Source organism: Zingiber officinale, chromosome 6B (assembly GCF_018446385.1).
Source record: "Zingiber officinale cultivar Zhangliang chromosome 6B, Zo_v1.1, whole genome shotgun sequence".
NCBI classification, from domain to species: Eukaryota; Viridiplantae; Streptophyta; class Magnoliopsida; order Zingiberales; family Zingiberaceae; genus Zingiber; species Zingiber officinale.
The window spans coordinates 24597962-24612851 of NC_055996.1; the positions used below are offsets into that span (position 1 = coordinate 24597962).

Sequence of the window (14890 nt, forward strand, 5' to 3'; positions counted from 1 at the left end):
TCAACTATTTTGAGTTGTATCAATTGTGTGCCAGAATTTTATCAGCATGCTTCGTATCATAGAGGATTTTGAGTGAAGATTTTGAATTTCAGTTAAGATTTTGATGTGCACGTTGCTCTACAGAATGCTAGTTGAGTTTGCTCTCAGATGTGTCTTCTGCAAAAATTTGATCTTTACTTCTGATTCTGTTTTCTGCTTGATGCATTTGAATTTCTTGTGGTACATATGATGGAAAGGATTAAGTGGATTTAACTACTTTTCTAGTGTTGATGTTGATCTGCTCAGCATTGCTCTGCTTATCATCTGTTCTGCTCAGTATTACCTGCTGGAATAGATTTCTGAAACTGGAAGCTAGATACAGGGATAGAAATGAACATAGTGCAGAATTGAATTATAGATTGTATCATAATTGTTCAAGACCAGCAATTTTCTTTGAATCCAGAATTCTGTAACCTGAAGTATATCAGTAAGGTTTTGAAACTGAAAGTGCAGAAATGAAATTTATTTACACTATAACCTGAGGTGCAGAAATGGAAACAGTGGCTTAAAGAGTGTATCAAGCAAGTGGTTAGAAGAGTGCCATAATATGCTTAATTGCCCGAGACGGCCAATGTATTAAGTGTGGGGGAGGGAGTTGTTCTTCATTAATTGAGTTGAGATTATTTGAGTTTCCAAATGCTGGAATTTAAGTGGAAAAAATGAAAAAAATGGCACATTCAAGAGAGTATCAAAGTTGGAGATAGAGTATCAAGATTCTATGTTTGCATTCAAATTGAAGGGGAGGTTAGCTTGATACTTTGAATTGATTAAAACAAATGGTATTCATCTCTTTACACATCAAAAGGGTCAACTCATCAAGTATATTCATCCAATACTCTCATCTTCTCAATTTTGAAATACTTTTCTTTTGCCTATTTCACCCACTTAAATTGTTCTTTTTGCTTTTATTTCAATTCTTGTTGATTAAATCCTTTTGATTCATGTATGCTATGTTTTATGGTGGTGGAGAATTAGAAAATAAGCAAGCTTATGGTAGTGAAATGTTGTGAGTTGCATTGAGTTGAACTCCACTAATATGCATGTTTGAGTGTGAGGGCTAGAATAGGTGAATATCTTGTGAGATTGTAACTTGCTTAATTCTTCAATTGAATTGAAACCACCATACCTACTGATTATTGTTTGAATTGTATTCATGAATGTTTGTGATCTTTAAGATGATCTTAGTTAAATTCTTTTTACTATCTTCTAGGTATTGCTAGGGAATTTGTTTGGAGATGATTTTTAGTTTTCTTGACTTGAACGGGACGTCCAAGGCTAAGTGTGGGGGATTTGATAACCATGATTTTGGCTATATTATTTTGAATCATAATGTATGTTTTTATTGGTTTATTCATAGTTTAATCTCACATTAGCATCATATCTCAATATTGCATTTGATTTTGGACCTAATTGCAAATTAGCTAATTTTCATGGTATTTGGTGCTAATATTTGATTCTTATTTTGTAGGCATCAAAAGGGTCATGGACCCAATCAGATTGGACCGCACTTGGGCTCAAATCAAAGGCTAATCAAGTTGATCAAGCCTCGGAGCATTATGAGCCGTTCATCTAAGATTGAGCAGATCTGAGCCATCCGATAAGGATCTGGACCATCCGACCTAATGAGGAGCAGATCTGAACCATTGATGAAGATCCAGAGGTTTTTAGTCCGATCTGAAGATGTTTCCACCGTTGATTGAGATCAGAGCATTCTTGGCCGTCGGATCAAATCTGAGGAGATTTAAAAGGCAGTGAGGAACTACAGTGTTCCTTGGCTCGGCGATCTTGCGATTTTGCTACTGTGTATCCTTCTTCTTCTCCGCGACGCCGAAGTCCCGTTCCTTAATTCCAGATCCGATGAGCAAGCTTCTCCTCCGACGGCGTTCCTGAGCTGCCGGCGTCCATCTTCCGGTGATCAGAGAGTGCTAGAGGGAGGTTTCTCGGCACGTCTTGGTTCTGCTCACTGTCGCGATCTTGTTTGAGGGAGGTTTCTCGTCCAACGATCTTCGCAGTCAACATATGCTTCAAGGGAGGTTTTTTGAGGTTTCTGAGTGTTTTCCGATCTCCATTTCATAGCTAAATTGGATCGAATTGGCCGTTCGATCTGGTTTGCGATTTCCAGAATTTGAGCACTGTTCTTCGGTCGATGGGATTATCAGATGGATGTGAGCTTGCGGGGAGGTTTCCAAGAGCTGTGAATGTCCCCTGGTGATAGTTGGAAGCCTTGTTTATTGCTTGTTGGGTGCTTGATGGGAGGTTTCAGATAGCGTCTCTGCTTCATGGCAGATTGTTGAGGATTGTTCCCGGATTTGGTTTAAGGAATGCTTAGGGTTAGATTTCATTGAGTTTGTCTTTGAATTGTACTCGAATTTGCTCAGATCGTTGGATCTGATAGTTTTCGTTCCATTTCTTCCTTGTTTCAGTTTATTACATTCCTTTCCCTGTTTTTCTTTGCTGCAAACCCCATTTCTGATTTCTTACTTACTTTCTCATCTTGTTGAATCTTTACAATTTGAATCTGATGTAGTTAATTAACTAAAGCTAACTAATTAATTTGTTACTTAGTATTTGCCTTGGATTCAATGTTTCAAATTCCACCACTTTGAGTCAGTTTTAATGCTTGAATTGGAGAAACTCTTGCTTTGTTCATTGAATATGCTGTCAATGAGATTTAGTTTTGATAGTGAAAGGATTACTTGATTTACGAATATGATTATAAGTTGAATGCTACATTGATTCATGCAAGATTAAGATAGGTTTCAAGCCTTGAATGTAGAAACTCTTCTATTAGCTAATGTAGCTATGGTTTATGTGGATGAGAATTATGGATATAGTAGTTGACTCATTTGATTCAATGTTACATTAGATCTGTGGTTGATATTGTTCTTGATTTAGCTGAACTTAGGTTTTAATTGGAATCTCTTCTAGAATTCACACATTTACTCACTAGTTACCCTTGGAAAAAAAATACGACTTGGGACTCGTTGCTACAACGCTTGTATTAATTTTAATGAGTTTCAACTTTAATTAATTTGGAGTGCCTTGTGACATGAAAATGGCTAACATCTTCCCATTGTGATGTTCGTCCAAGATAGAATGGCAAAAGCACACAACCAATATGGGCAATCAATAGAAATATAAACAAATCCACCTGAAAACCAAATAATTTTTTTTACATACCTCTAGGAATGATGGTCAAAGTTCTATAAGTTGCACAAAGGAAGAACAAACCTGTGTATCAAAGAAAAAAAAACATAGATCGGTGAAAGATCAAAAAGGTTAAGGTAAAAATACTTAAGCAACACGTAAGTTTGGATTCATTAGAGAACTCCTTTTTCTCGCAGATACATATCCAACATCCTTACCAATCACTCAAAGTCATTAGATTCATTAGAGAATTCTCCACTTTCAAGCAAATTTTAATAAAAAAAAGAAAGGTTATTAGGCCCATGTAATTTTCTAAGAGACTGGAGATAAATGAAGACGAACCTCTCCCTTGATATATGCAGTCATGGACTTTCATTTTTCTATATTCTGCATCTTAATCCTCCATATTCTGATCAAGTAGTGCTTCTTCCTCCTCTTCGCTTATCAATGTCTCCTCAAAAAGCATCATGTAAGCAATTTTGAGCATTACTTAGCTCCGATTATATATATATATATATATATAATGATTATTGAAAATTTATATCTCACATAAAAGTTACTTGCAATGAAGAAGAAAAATCATATGTAATCAACTTAGACAAGTTGATATATCAAATGCATCCGTTAGAATTTACTTGTGATATGATGTCCTTTAGAAGTGGCGCACAAAATTTATTTCTGGCCCATTAACATCTACATTGAAAAAGAATTAATGCATCACCATTTATCAACCAAGCAAGATATTTGAGCTTGTTAGGAAAGTGTGATGAAATGCTACAAGGAATTGATCAAGCTCGGAGGCTAATGCTTAGTTTTCCTGACATATGAGAGATCAGTATAATGAGGATCCAAAAGAGTGGCAATTGTAAACTGGTTCTCAGCAAGGAGTGCAACATGCTTGTTAGGATACGATGATGTGGCTAGAGCTGCATGTATCTCTGCGGGATGAAAGATACCCCTTATAAAAACTTGTAAAAGATGTATTGTAGGAAGCATAAAATTAATCTTGAAGAAGTACCTAGGTATCCCTTTAGAGAAATGGATACATCCTCCAATTAGTAATGGCCTTGTCTCTATCTCCAATCTCATACAATAACAATTCCCTTCTAACTCTTGCATAGTCTTAGTTGCCTTGAATCATTCACATTTGCAAATAGATGTTTGTATGTATTATAACATTTTTATTATACCAAACAAAACTAAAACATATGCATTGGTGTATAAAAAGATGCAACATCCAACCTCAAATGACATTATTTTCCATTTCTCCCCACATGCCTTGCCAATCTATGGAAAAGCATCATGCTAGATATATTAGGTTTAACAAAAATAAAAAAGCTATAGATAACTACATGCTTGAAAATTATAAAATTAATAATGGAGATATCCAAAATCACAACAAGCCCAGCTAATTCCAGGTATTTGGTGTTTGGTACATGAATCCTAACCCACCTAATTGAACTTCATTCAAGGCAATTTGAGTCTAGGCAAGGTAATGGACAAGTTGAATAAATTTGAGTCGCATAAATTTAGAAAATATTAAAAATAAACTTCCACATGACTAAATTTATCAAATTTCAACTAATCTAATCGAATCTAACCTAAAACATTCAACTAACTAACCATAACAAGAATTCAAACCAAAGAAGATGCAAGTTTATAAACTAACTAATGAAAGAGGCATTTCATCAAACACACCACGAACGAGAATTCAATTAAGCAAAATACATGCAATTCTAAACATGGGAGAATAGCTACATTACAATTCAATAATCAACAAGCATAACACAATCCAACATAGATAGAAATAACCCAATGTCATAGACACGGAGCGGAATAGAGCTCCCCTCTTTGAATTCGAAGTGGAGAGGGGGTTGCTGGATGGAGCTTCTCCGAGTGCCAATCTGCCGACAAAGGCTGTGGACGAAGTGGATGGCTACTCGTCGATGGAGAATGAACCCTTCTCTTCGAATCTGAAGAGAAAGGGGTCGTCAAAAGGATGGATGAACTCTCCTCTTTAAATCTGAAGAGGACAGGGGCTGTCGGCTAGTGATGAAGCCTTACTCTTCAAATCCAAAATAGAGAGGTGGAAGGAAACCAGTGGTGGTGAAGAAACCTCTACCAATCAGGAGAGGGTGAAGTAGAGTTCGACGGTGGCACCTCTCCCAATTGGAAGAAGGCTGTGGGCTGAGGATGAAGGCACCGTGAGATGGCTTTCAGATCTGGAAGCTCTGTGAGAAGACCTTACTGTCAGCGGTGAGGAAGATGATAGAGGAGATGAGATGGCCGACAGATTCTGGGATGAAGCTCATATTGTGTGCATTAACGTCAGTTGTGGATGAGATGGAGGCAGAAGAGGGAGCCTGTCCTCTCCTAATCAGATAGAGGAAGAGAATGAGGGAGGTTGGCGATGATGAAGTGGAGGAGGCCGTCGACCCTTGGTACTGGCGGAGAAGAGATGAAGCTTTCAGTTTTTGTCCGTGAACATGAGTTTTGGAGCCTAGGTTTTTCACTAAGGAGGGTTTGGGCGGAAATGAATTTTTCGTGAATTTTTCTTTAAGGGGAGGTTTTGGAAGAGTAGTTTGGTCTTGGACATAAACAACCCTTGTTAAAAAATTATTGTTGTAGATATAAAAAATGCTTATATACAACACTTTTTGAAAAGTGTTGTCTTTGATTGAAAAGTGTTGTCTTTGATAAGAAAAAAATATCAATAGACAATGTCTATTTGAAAAAGTGTTGTCTTTACTAAGAAATAAAAAGCATAGACAACGATTTTCACTAAAAGCGTTGTTTAAAAAAAAAAGAGAACGCTTTTTTAAAAAAGCGTTGTCTTTTAAGTATTGTGTAATCCTAATTTTCTTGTAGTGGGGGCTGTCGGTAGCCACATCTGCCACGGGAATAGGAGGAGGAGAACATGGAACTGGAATTTCTAATGAGGCAGACTCGGCTTCTCGAGGGTACAGTGGGTAGGACTCAGTCGACGATCTTGGAGTAGGAGAGCACACTGTCGTGGAGGGAGAACCAGTGGAGGTGCCACGCCTTCCTATCATGCGGTCAACAGGATGGCGTGAAGAGATCGTATGAGGAGAGGAAAAAAAAATGGCTTAGGGTTTGGGAACACTAAGGGGAAAAATATGGCGCCAAAAGGTTTTCGAAGAGAGGGAAAGCAAAACTGCGAAGGGGGGAAATGGTGAATGAATAAAGTCAAAACAACAGTTTTGTCAAAACTGTTATCGTAGCTTCTAAAAAAGTGCTTAAAGACAACGATTTTATAAAACCGTCGTGAAAAGCATTGTTGTTATTGTTTTTTAAAAAAAGTAGCTCAATGATAACAGTTTCCGCAAAACTATTGTTTTTTGTTTTTTATGGGAGCTCAAAGACAATGGTTTTGTCAAAAATCGTTATCTTTGACCAAATTTGCAACAATTTCTCCTAAAATCATTGTCTTTGTAGTGTTGTCTTTTAACATTTTTGTTGTAGTGGTGGTCAATCTGGAATGGGATAATAAAATCTTACGAGAGCATGTAGAGGAACTAGAAGCTTCTGCATCCAATCCAAGCATGGAGGTGACTACTTTGTAGAAAAAAGTAAGCTATCAAGTCAGGTTGCTATCGGATATGGAGAAAATGATGAGGAGCTCCCAGTAGCTAGTAGAATCTCAACAAGTGGCAAAAGAAAACTAGAAATTCTATTGCAGACCAGCAAAACTAAACTCCAAGCGGAAGGTACAATGAGAGCCAAGACGGTCTCCGACCTGGCACAAAAATCTACCTTGCTGGAGGAGCTAAAGGTTATTCAAGCTTTGGGATCCACTGAGTAAGCCAAAGAATTGTCGTTCAAGGACCTGCTAATATTAGAACAACAGTGTAACTTGGACACGCAGGAAACCCGGCTAGAATCAATGCAGGCTGAACTAGAGTCTGCTAAATCTGAGTTGGCAACTAATAAGGCCATAGAGGACGAGCGTTTTGAGATCAAGCGGAAAACCCATCTCGAATCTTGTAAATTTAGCTAGCAATTTACCATGTAGATTTCGAGGACACTCACTTTTGGAGCCGAAGGAGCGGTTCAACAATTGCGGGAGGGCAGCTACTTATCGGTAGAGCCCCCCCTCTCTCTCTCTCTCTCTCTCTCTCAACAGTTCATAAATCACCAAAGACTCCTCAAAGAGCTCCCAAAAGACCTATTGAGTAAATTCATTGAATATATGACATGATTTTTGATCCTGTCTGAGAAGCTAGACAAGACGGAGATCTGGAAGAAAGAAACCCACCGCGCTGATGAAGGATAATGTCGCGCTGATGAAAAATAATGTCCGCAAAATACCGATCTGAGAAACCCAAAGAGGATCGAGAGAAATAGAGTCACTGCAAGTCCTCCTCACACGAAGACCCGATGAGGAAGAAGAAATCCAAATATGAAGAGAAGAAACCCCGATCCGAAGCTTTCAAGACTTCTTGCGCACAAGAGACCAACCAACGCTATCGTCAGCGACCTAAGACCGGGGTGGGAATCCCTGGCTAGGCCCTCCGACGCTCAAGTCAGTGATCTCTCTCGGTGTGGAAGAAGGAAGAAGAAGATGAACAGTAGTTGAAAATTAGGGTTATGAATATGCCCAATGATGTGAGCTGGTGAACTTACCTAGCCAACGGAGAGGATTCCCCTTTTTATACCACTTCATATAACCTCCGTAGTCATGAAGTGGACCCCAGTTTGTTATAGTTCGTTATGAGATGATGTCAGCGGCATACTTGCAGTGAATCACTTTTAAGGAATCTTTTTTGTACCCCAGATGTACCTTCTTTGTCGTTTAGCACCTGCAAAATAATATGAAAACACATTTCCCGCCAAAATGTATATTTTCTGTCATATAGTTACATACTGTAAATATCTCCATTAATCATCATTTCACCCCTCCTGCTGTAATTAATTCCATCTACCAATATTCCTTATATCGATCGAAGTCAATATATTCTATCAAGTATCTTTCCCAATCATGGGTCAATCGACCGGTCTTGACTCCTCCTGGAAGGCATGTCCCGACCGATATTAGCCTAACTTCCCCTGTGAGGTATGTCCTGGCCGATATTAGACTACCTCCTTTGAGGTATATGTCAGTTAATGCAAATCTTACTCTTGAGAAGTATGTTTCTGTCAATATAAACCTAACTCCTCCTGAGAGGTGTGTCTCGGCCGATATTAGACTAACTCTGCCTGAGAGATATGTCCCGATCGATATAGACCTAACTATGCTTGGGAGGTATGTCTCGCCCGATATTAGCCTAGCTCCGCCTTGGAGGTATGTCTCGGCCGATATTAGCCTAACCCCGCCTGGGAGGTGTGTCCTGGCCGATATATACCTAACTTCACCTGGGAGGTATGTCCCGGCCGATATATACCTAACTCTGCCTGGGTGGTATGTCTCGGCCGATATTAGCCTAACTCTGTCTTGGCCGATATTAGCCTATCCCCGCCTTGGAGGTATGTACCGGTTGATATTAGCCTAATCCCTTTAAAGTATATATATCTTCTTCCTGGGAGACGTATTTTGGTCGATATAGGCTTACCTCCTATCGGGGTATGTCCCGACCGATATTAGCCTATCTTCATCCTGAAGTTATGTCCCGGCCGATATTAGCCTACTCCCTTAAAAGTATATATATCTTCCTCCTGGGAGACGTATTTCGGTCGATATAGGCTTACCCCCTATCGGGGTATGTCTCGACCAATATTATCCTACTCCCTTTAAAGTATATATATATCTTCCTCCTGGGAGACTTATTTCGGTCAATATAGGCTTACCTCCTATCGGGGTATGTCTTGACCGATATTATCCTAACTTCCCCTGTGAGGTATGTCCTGGCCGATATTAGCCTACCTCCTTTGAGGTATATGTTAGTTAATGCAAATCTTACTCTTGAGAAGTATGTTTCTGTCAATATAAACCTAACTCCTCCTGAGAGGTGTGTCTCTGCCGATATTAGACTAACTCTGCCTGAGAGATATGTCCCGGTCGATATAGACCTAACTATGCTTGGGAGGTATGTCTCGGCCGATATTAGCCTAGCTCCGCTTTGGAGGTATGTCTCGGCCGATATTAGCCTAACCCCGCCTGGGAGGTGTGTTCTGGCCGATATATACCTAACTTCACCTAGGAGGTATGTCCCGGCCGATATATACCTAACTCTGCCTGGGAGGTATGTCTCGGTCGATATTAGCCTAACTCCGTCTTGGCCGATATTAGCCTAACTCCGCCTTGGAGGTATGTACCGGTCGATATTAGCCTAATCCCTTTAAAGTATATATATCTTCTTCTCGGGAGACGTATTTTGGTCGATATAGGCTTACCTCCTATCGGGGTATGTCCCGACCGATATTAGCCTATCCCCTCCTTGGAGGTATGTATTGGCCGATATTAGCCTAACTTCGCCTTGGAGGTATGTACCGGTAGATATTAGTCTACTCCCTTTAAAGTATATATATCTTCTTCCTGGGAGACGTATTTTGGTCGATATAGGCTTACCTCCTATCGGGGTATGTTCCGACCGATATTAGCCTATCCCCGCCTTGGAGGTATGTACCGGTTGATATTAGCCTAATCCCTTTAAAGTATATATATCTTCTTCCTGGGAGACGTATTTTGGTCGATATAGGCTTACCTCCTATCGGGGTATGTCCCGACCGATATTAGCCTATCTTCATCCTGAAGTTATGTCCCGGCCGATATTAGCCTACTCCCTTAAAAGTATATATATCTTCCTCCTGGGAGACGTATTTCGGTCGATATAGGCTTACCCCATATCGGGGTATGTCTCGACCAATATTATCCTACTCCCTTTAAAGTATATATATATCTTCCTCCTGGGAGACGTATTTCGGTCGATATAGGCTTACCTCCTATCAGGGTATGTCTTGACCGATATTAACCTATCTTCATCCTGAAGTTATATCCCGGCCGATATTCGCCTATCTCCGCCTGGGAGGTATGTCTCAGACGATATTAGCCTAACTCCGCCTGGGAGGTATATCCCGGTCGATATAGACCTAACTATGCCTGGGAGGTATGTCTCGGTCGATATAGACCTAACTATTTTGCTTTTCCTTCCTCTTCTTTCCTCATCGGGAGACCCACAAAACCTGACCATATCACTAGCCTTCCCTTCAAGTCTAGTCGAAGGAGGTGTAGACGACTGACTAGACATGAGTATGGTCTTGTCTTTTCCTACCCGTGACTCTGCTCCAGATATTGAAATGATCTCACAGATTTTGTGCCCCACTGTTTCTCTAAACCAAGTATAGTGATCCTGTGGGTCGTTCGCCTCTTTAAATAGGGCTACAACCTTCTCTTCATCCACCACCCATCTCAGTTCTTTTCCTTCCTTGCCACCTTTTATTGCTAAGGCTATGGTCTCGGATCCTCCTCTTTGGGGGCGACTTTTGTTGGACAAGGTGAGATCTATATATGATTTTATTAGGATATTTGCTCCGGTTACCTCTAGGGTTCAAGGGATTGTCTTAAGAGATGAAACCTCACCATTCATATTTTTCATTCAAAGATGCCGATGCTCTGAAGGACTCAAGAAACTTCAGAGAGATTTTTGCTACTTATAGAGGGGCAGCCAAATGACCCAAGGGTGCTGTGTGAAGGGCACAGCATATGTTACCCTTGGGCTATAACTGGTTACCTCACTTGCCGAGCTCAGACGGCTTGAGAGGGGAAATGGTTTTTACATTTACTTTTCCATGATGGAATGAATAAATGTTTCCCTTCTCGTTGCCTCTGAGCCTTTCTGCTTTTGTTGCTTTCTTCGTCCCAGGCAGAATATTGCCACTTATTTGCCTTGACAAGCCTGGGCGACGTAGACTATTTCCCTCTTTGCTCCATGGTAAGTTTGACTCCAGTAGGACTGAAATTTTCTAAGCGTTTCAAGAGCTTGTGTTTGTAAACTTTGTTATCTATCTGAGGCTTACTGTTCCGAGGAAAAATGTAATGTTATGTACTTGATCAGATTCTAAGTATAATAACAGACTCTTGTATTAAGTCAAATGATTCTATGGAATCCTTCTGTAATTTACAAGAATAAATGTAATGTTGTATTCTACATATGTATCATTTATCATGACCGAGGCTGTCTTAGCTATTGACATACTTCTATATCACGACTAATATTATAATTAAAATCATATTGGCTAATATAACATTGTTTCGATCAATATTAGTTTGTATTTCATCAGGACGTTAATTCAAAATCTGTCATTCGCCTAAATCTTCATTCTTAAATGTTTTTGTCCTTAGCTTGGACTTTAATCAAGAAAATCAGACTTTTCGCTTTTTCATGTCCAGTTAATCACGCCTTCTTTCGAAACTTCCTAGCAGGTGATTGGTTCTCCTTCAGGTGAGAGAATGTTAGAAACATACCCCGAGACGCTACCAACCCCCGCGTGATCCGTCCTATCACATCCGATATAAACGTTTTTATGATGATATGACACATACTTTATCTGACCTCCACGTCACGTGGGCCTTTTGCCTTTCTATTGCGATCCTAAGCGTCTGCTGCAATAAAAGTGCTTTGATCTGACGACAGTTGTGTGCTTTTCAAAACCTAAAACCCTTCGTCTCCTTTTAAACTTTATCCCTTCTTTCTTTTTCTCTAGAGTTCTTTTCCTGTTGCTGCCTTCAACCAGACCCCGTGCTCACCGTTTCTCGACGATCCTCTTTCTTGTCTTCAGTAAGTAATCTATTGTTCCCCTAGCCTATACCTTTGTCCATGGCTGAGGAAGCAATTGCTCCTTGGTATGTCCATATGTCTTCTTCCTTTTATAAAAATGCGAGAATAGCTATCCGTCATCAGTATGAAATTCCCCGGGAATACCGTATCATAATCCCAACATCGACTGATCGTCCTCATCGTCCTCCTGATAATTGCGTAACCTTTTTCAAGGACCAGTTGATAGGGGGTTTAAGGTTTCCTATCCCCCTTTCTTGATCGAAATAAGCCAATATTTCGATATTCCTCTGTAGCAATTTGCCCCCAATGCCTTTCGTTATCTATGTGGCACTTACATGCTATTTCGCTTACGAGATATTCCTCCTACTCCTCAAAACTTCTTCATGTTTTCTTATCCCAAGTGTTCGGAACCTGGTGTTTTCTTATTCCAGTCGCGAACTAAAATGGTCCTTTTTGGGGATATGCCTTCGTCTCTCAAAGCTTGGAAGTCCCGTTTTTTCTTCTTGAAGTTTCCAGAACTCATTCCTTGGTCTCACGCCTGGAAATCTTTCTTACCACCTTTGCCTGACGTTAAAGAGTTTCATCTTCTTCCCTCTTTTCCTATTTATTGTGAGAAGTTATTAGGCCACCGACTTTCTATCCCTAAATGGTTGAGGGTCGATCTTCTATACCTATTTGGTTTAAGCCCCGTCAAACCTGATACTCCAATTGCTTTAGGTAACATCTTGTTTCTCTATTCTTGCTTTTAATTGCCTAAATTATTTTTATTTTCTGTGTAATGGAGAACTTTTATGATGCTTTGATTGATGAAGAACTACGTGTGGAGGAGGACATACTTCACGCCAAGGAAGCCAAACTTCTGGCTGCTATTACTCCTCCTCCTCCAATCGAAGAATCAACCCCTTTAGTTGAAGCACCTAGTTCTTCGGGCATTCCTGAAGCTCTTGAAGCTCCTGAAGGTCTCTCCGCAGAGATCCTTCCCAATCCTGTACCCGCCGTTACCTCTCCAGCGGCTGCTGCTGTCTCTTCATCTGCCCCTCTTCCCCTCATTGAGCTCATGTCTCCTGGTAGCTCTGGTAAATCGATAACTGAAATTTCCATGGGCAAGCGTCCGGGACGCAAACTTACCAGGGCTCCTCCTTCAAAAAGGAGGCTTATCCTTCCCGCTGATGAGCTAGTTTCAGAAGGTTTTGCTTCAGATGATCTTCCTTCTGGTGAGCCAACGCTGGCAGAACTCTATCCTTCCCTGAATTTTCCTGCCTCACCTTTCACTAATGCCAGTGCTTCTGGCGATGTATGTTTCACTTTTCCCCTATCTATCCCCCCTTCCGGACCTTTACCTTCCTCGCCTTCTTCTTACTTAATCTTTGCCCCCCCTCTATTCCTATTTCTTCCTTCTCGGCTGGTTCCTCTGCCATTCCTGTTCTCCCCATATTATTAGGGGGTTCTTTTGCCAGCTCTTGGGATGAAGTTCATCCCCTTTTTGAAGAGCTCTCTATTCCTGAGGCAATTGATCGCTTCTCTCACAGGGAGAATCAGGTATACTTGTTAACGCCTATTTTCTATTTCTCAACTATTATCTTATGGCTTTTCATTATATTTCCAGCGATGGATAGAAAATATGGGTTTCTCTCGACTACTACACAACTTATACACTGAGAACAAGAGGTTGAGATCGAAAAATGATAAGCTAAAGCAAGAGGTTGTTGAATTATCTTCTACTGCGTTTTCTGCTGCCGCCAAGGAACAACTCGAAGTACAAATTGAAAGTCTTCAGGCAAAATTTAAATCAGTTATGGACCTTAACCAAGAATTGACTTCCAAACTTGGCGAGCTGAAGGATAATTATGAGGCGAAATTAGCTGAAAAACTCAAAGCTTTGCAACTGAAGGAAGACGAAATATCTTCCTTGAACACTTCCCTAAACTCAGCCAAGACCGAGGTTTATGAAAAAGAAACTGAATTAAAGACTTCTCAAATGGCTTTGGTGGTTTACAAGGGTGGCAAAGATATCCGTTACAGGGAGCGGGCTACTGCCATGATCGAGTCTCCTGAATTCAATAGGCCAATCGTGAAGTCTATCTTATCAGTTTTTACTGCGGGAGCTCAAGGGGCGATTCAACAATTAAGAGAAGAGAGTTACTTATCTCGTGATCTCCCTCCTAATTTCTTAAATCGACGCAGACTGATCGAGAACAAACCCCCTGATCTATTCCCTAAGCTAACTTTGACTTAAATTCAAACTTTTTGTAAGGAGGTGGGCTGAAACTTTGTAATAACGATCTTACGTAATGCTGATAGTTCTCTTTTTGTTGTTAATTTTACTTTTTCTTATGATAGTTACCTGTCTTATATAAATGTGTTCAATGTTTTTGGTTTATCACCATACAACCTTTTACAACAGGTTGTCTTGTCTTAGATCGTTCCCTTATGACCGGACAATACATATATCAAGATTGATAAATATCACCCCATATTTCATAGCGTAGTTATATCTCGCTCGATTTGACATAGTTCCCTCATGATATTCTTAATATTGGCCGATTTATTTTACTCGACCGGTTTACGCCTGTGTCTTCATATGTCCTTTTCCCGTATAAATCGAGTTTCATGGGGTTTTATTATAGTGTACTTTATTCAACTCATTATGATAAGTTTTTAGTCAACACACTGGCTTGCTCCCTTGTCTCGGTCGATTCATCAGAAACGCCCGATTCATATCTATAAATCTCACTTAGTATTTTTCTACCAGATTCTATCTGCTAACAAATACCTTGCGCTTAATTCCTTCATTATTTTATTACGTCAATAATCTGAACTTTAATATCTATAGAGTTTCCTCAAAATTTATTTTTGCTGAACCTTTACACACTTTTCGAGGAAGATCATTCAACTTTACTTCTTTCTTTTGTTTTTATCCTTTTAAGGTTATTCCTTATTTATGACGATTGGGGTTCTGAACACCTTTT

The 14890-nt window shown here is 40.0% G+C and overlaps 1 long non-coding RNA gene across 1 annotated transcript; it reads right to left on the minus strand.

Annotated features, from left to right (window-relative positions):
* Window positions 1-1581: 1581 nt before the first annotated feature.
* On the minus strand, window positions 1582-5726 carry LOC121992263. The gene is made up of 3 exons (XR_006114829.1): window positions 5251-5726; window positions 3529-5159; window positions 1582-3270 (listed from the first exon to the last, which is right to left on the minus strand). It is a non-coding gene; the product is annotated as an uncharacterized LOC121992263 (long non-coding RNA).
* Window positions 5727-14890: the final 9164 nt, after the last annotated feature.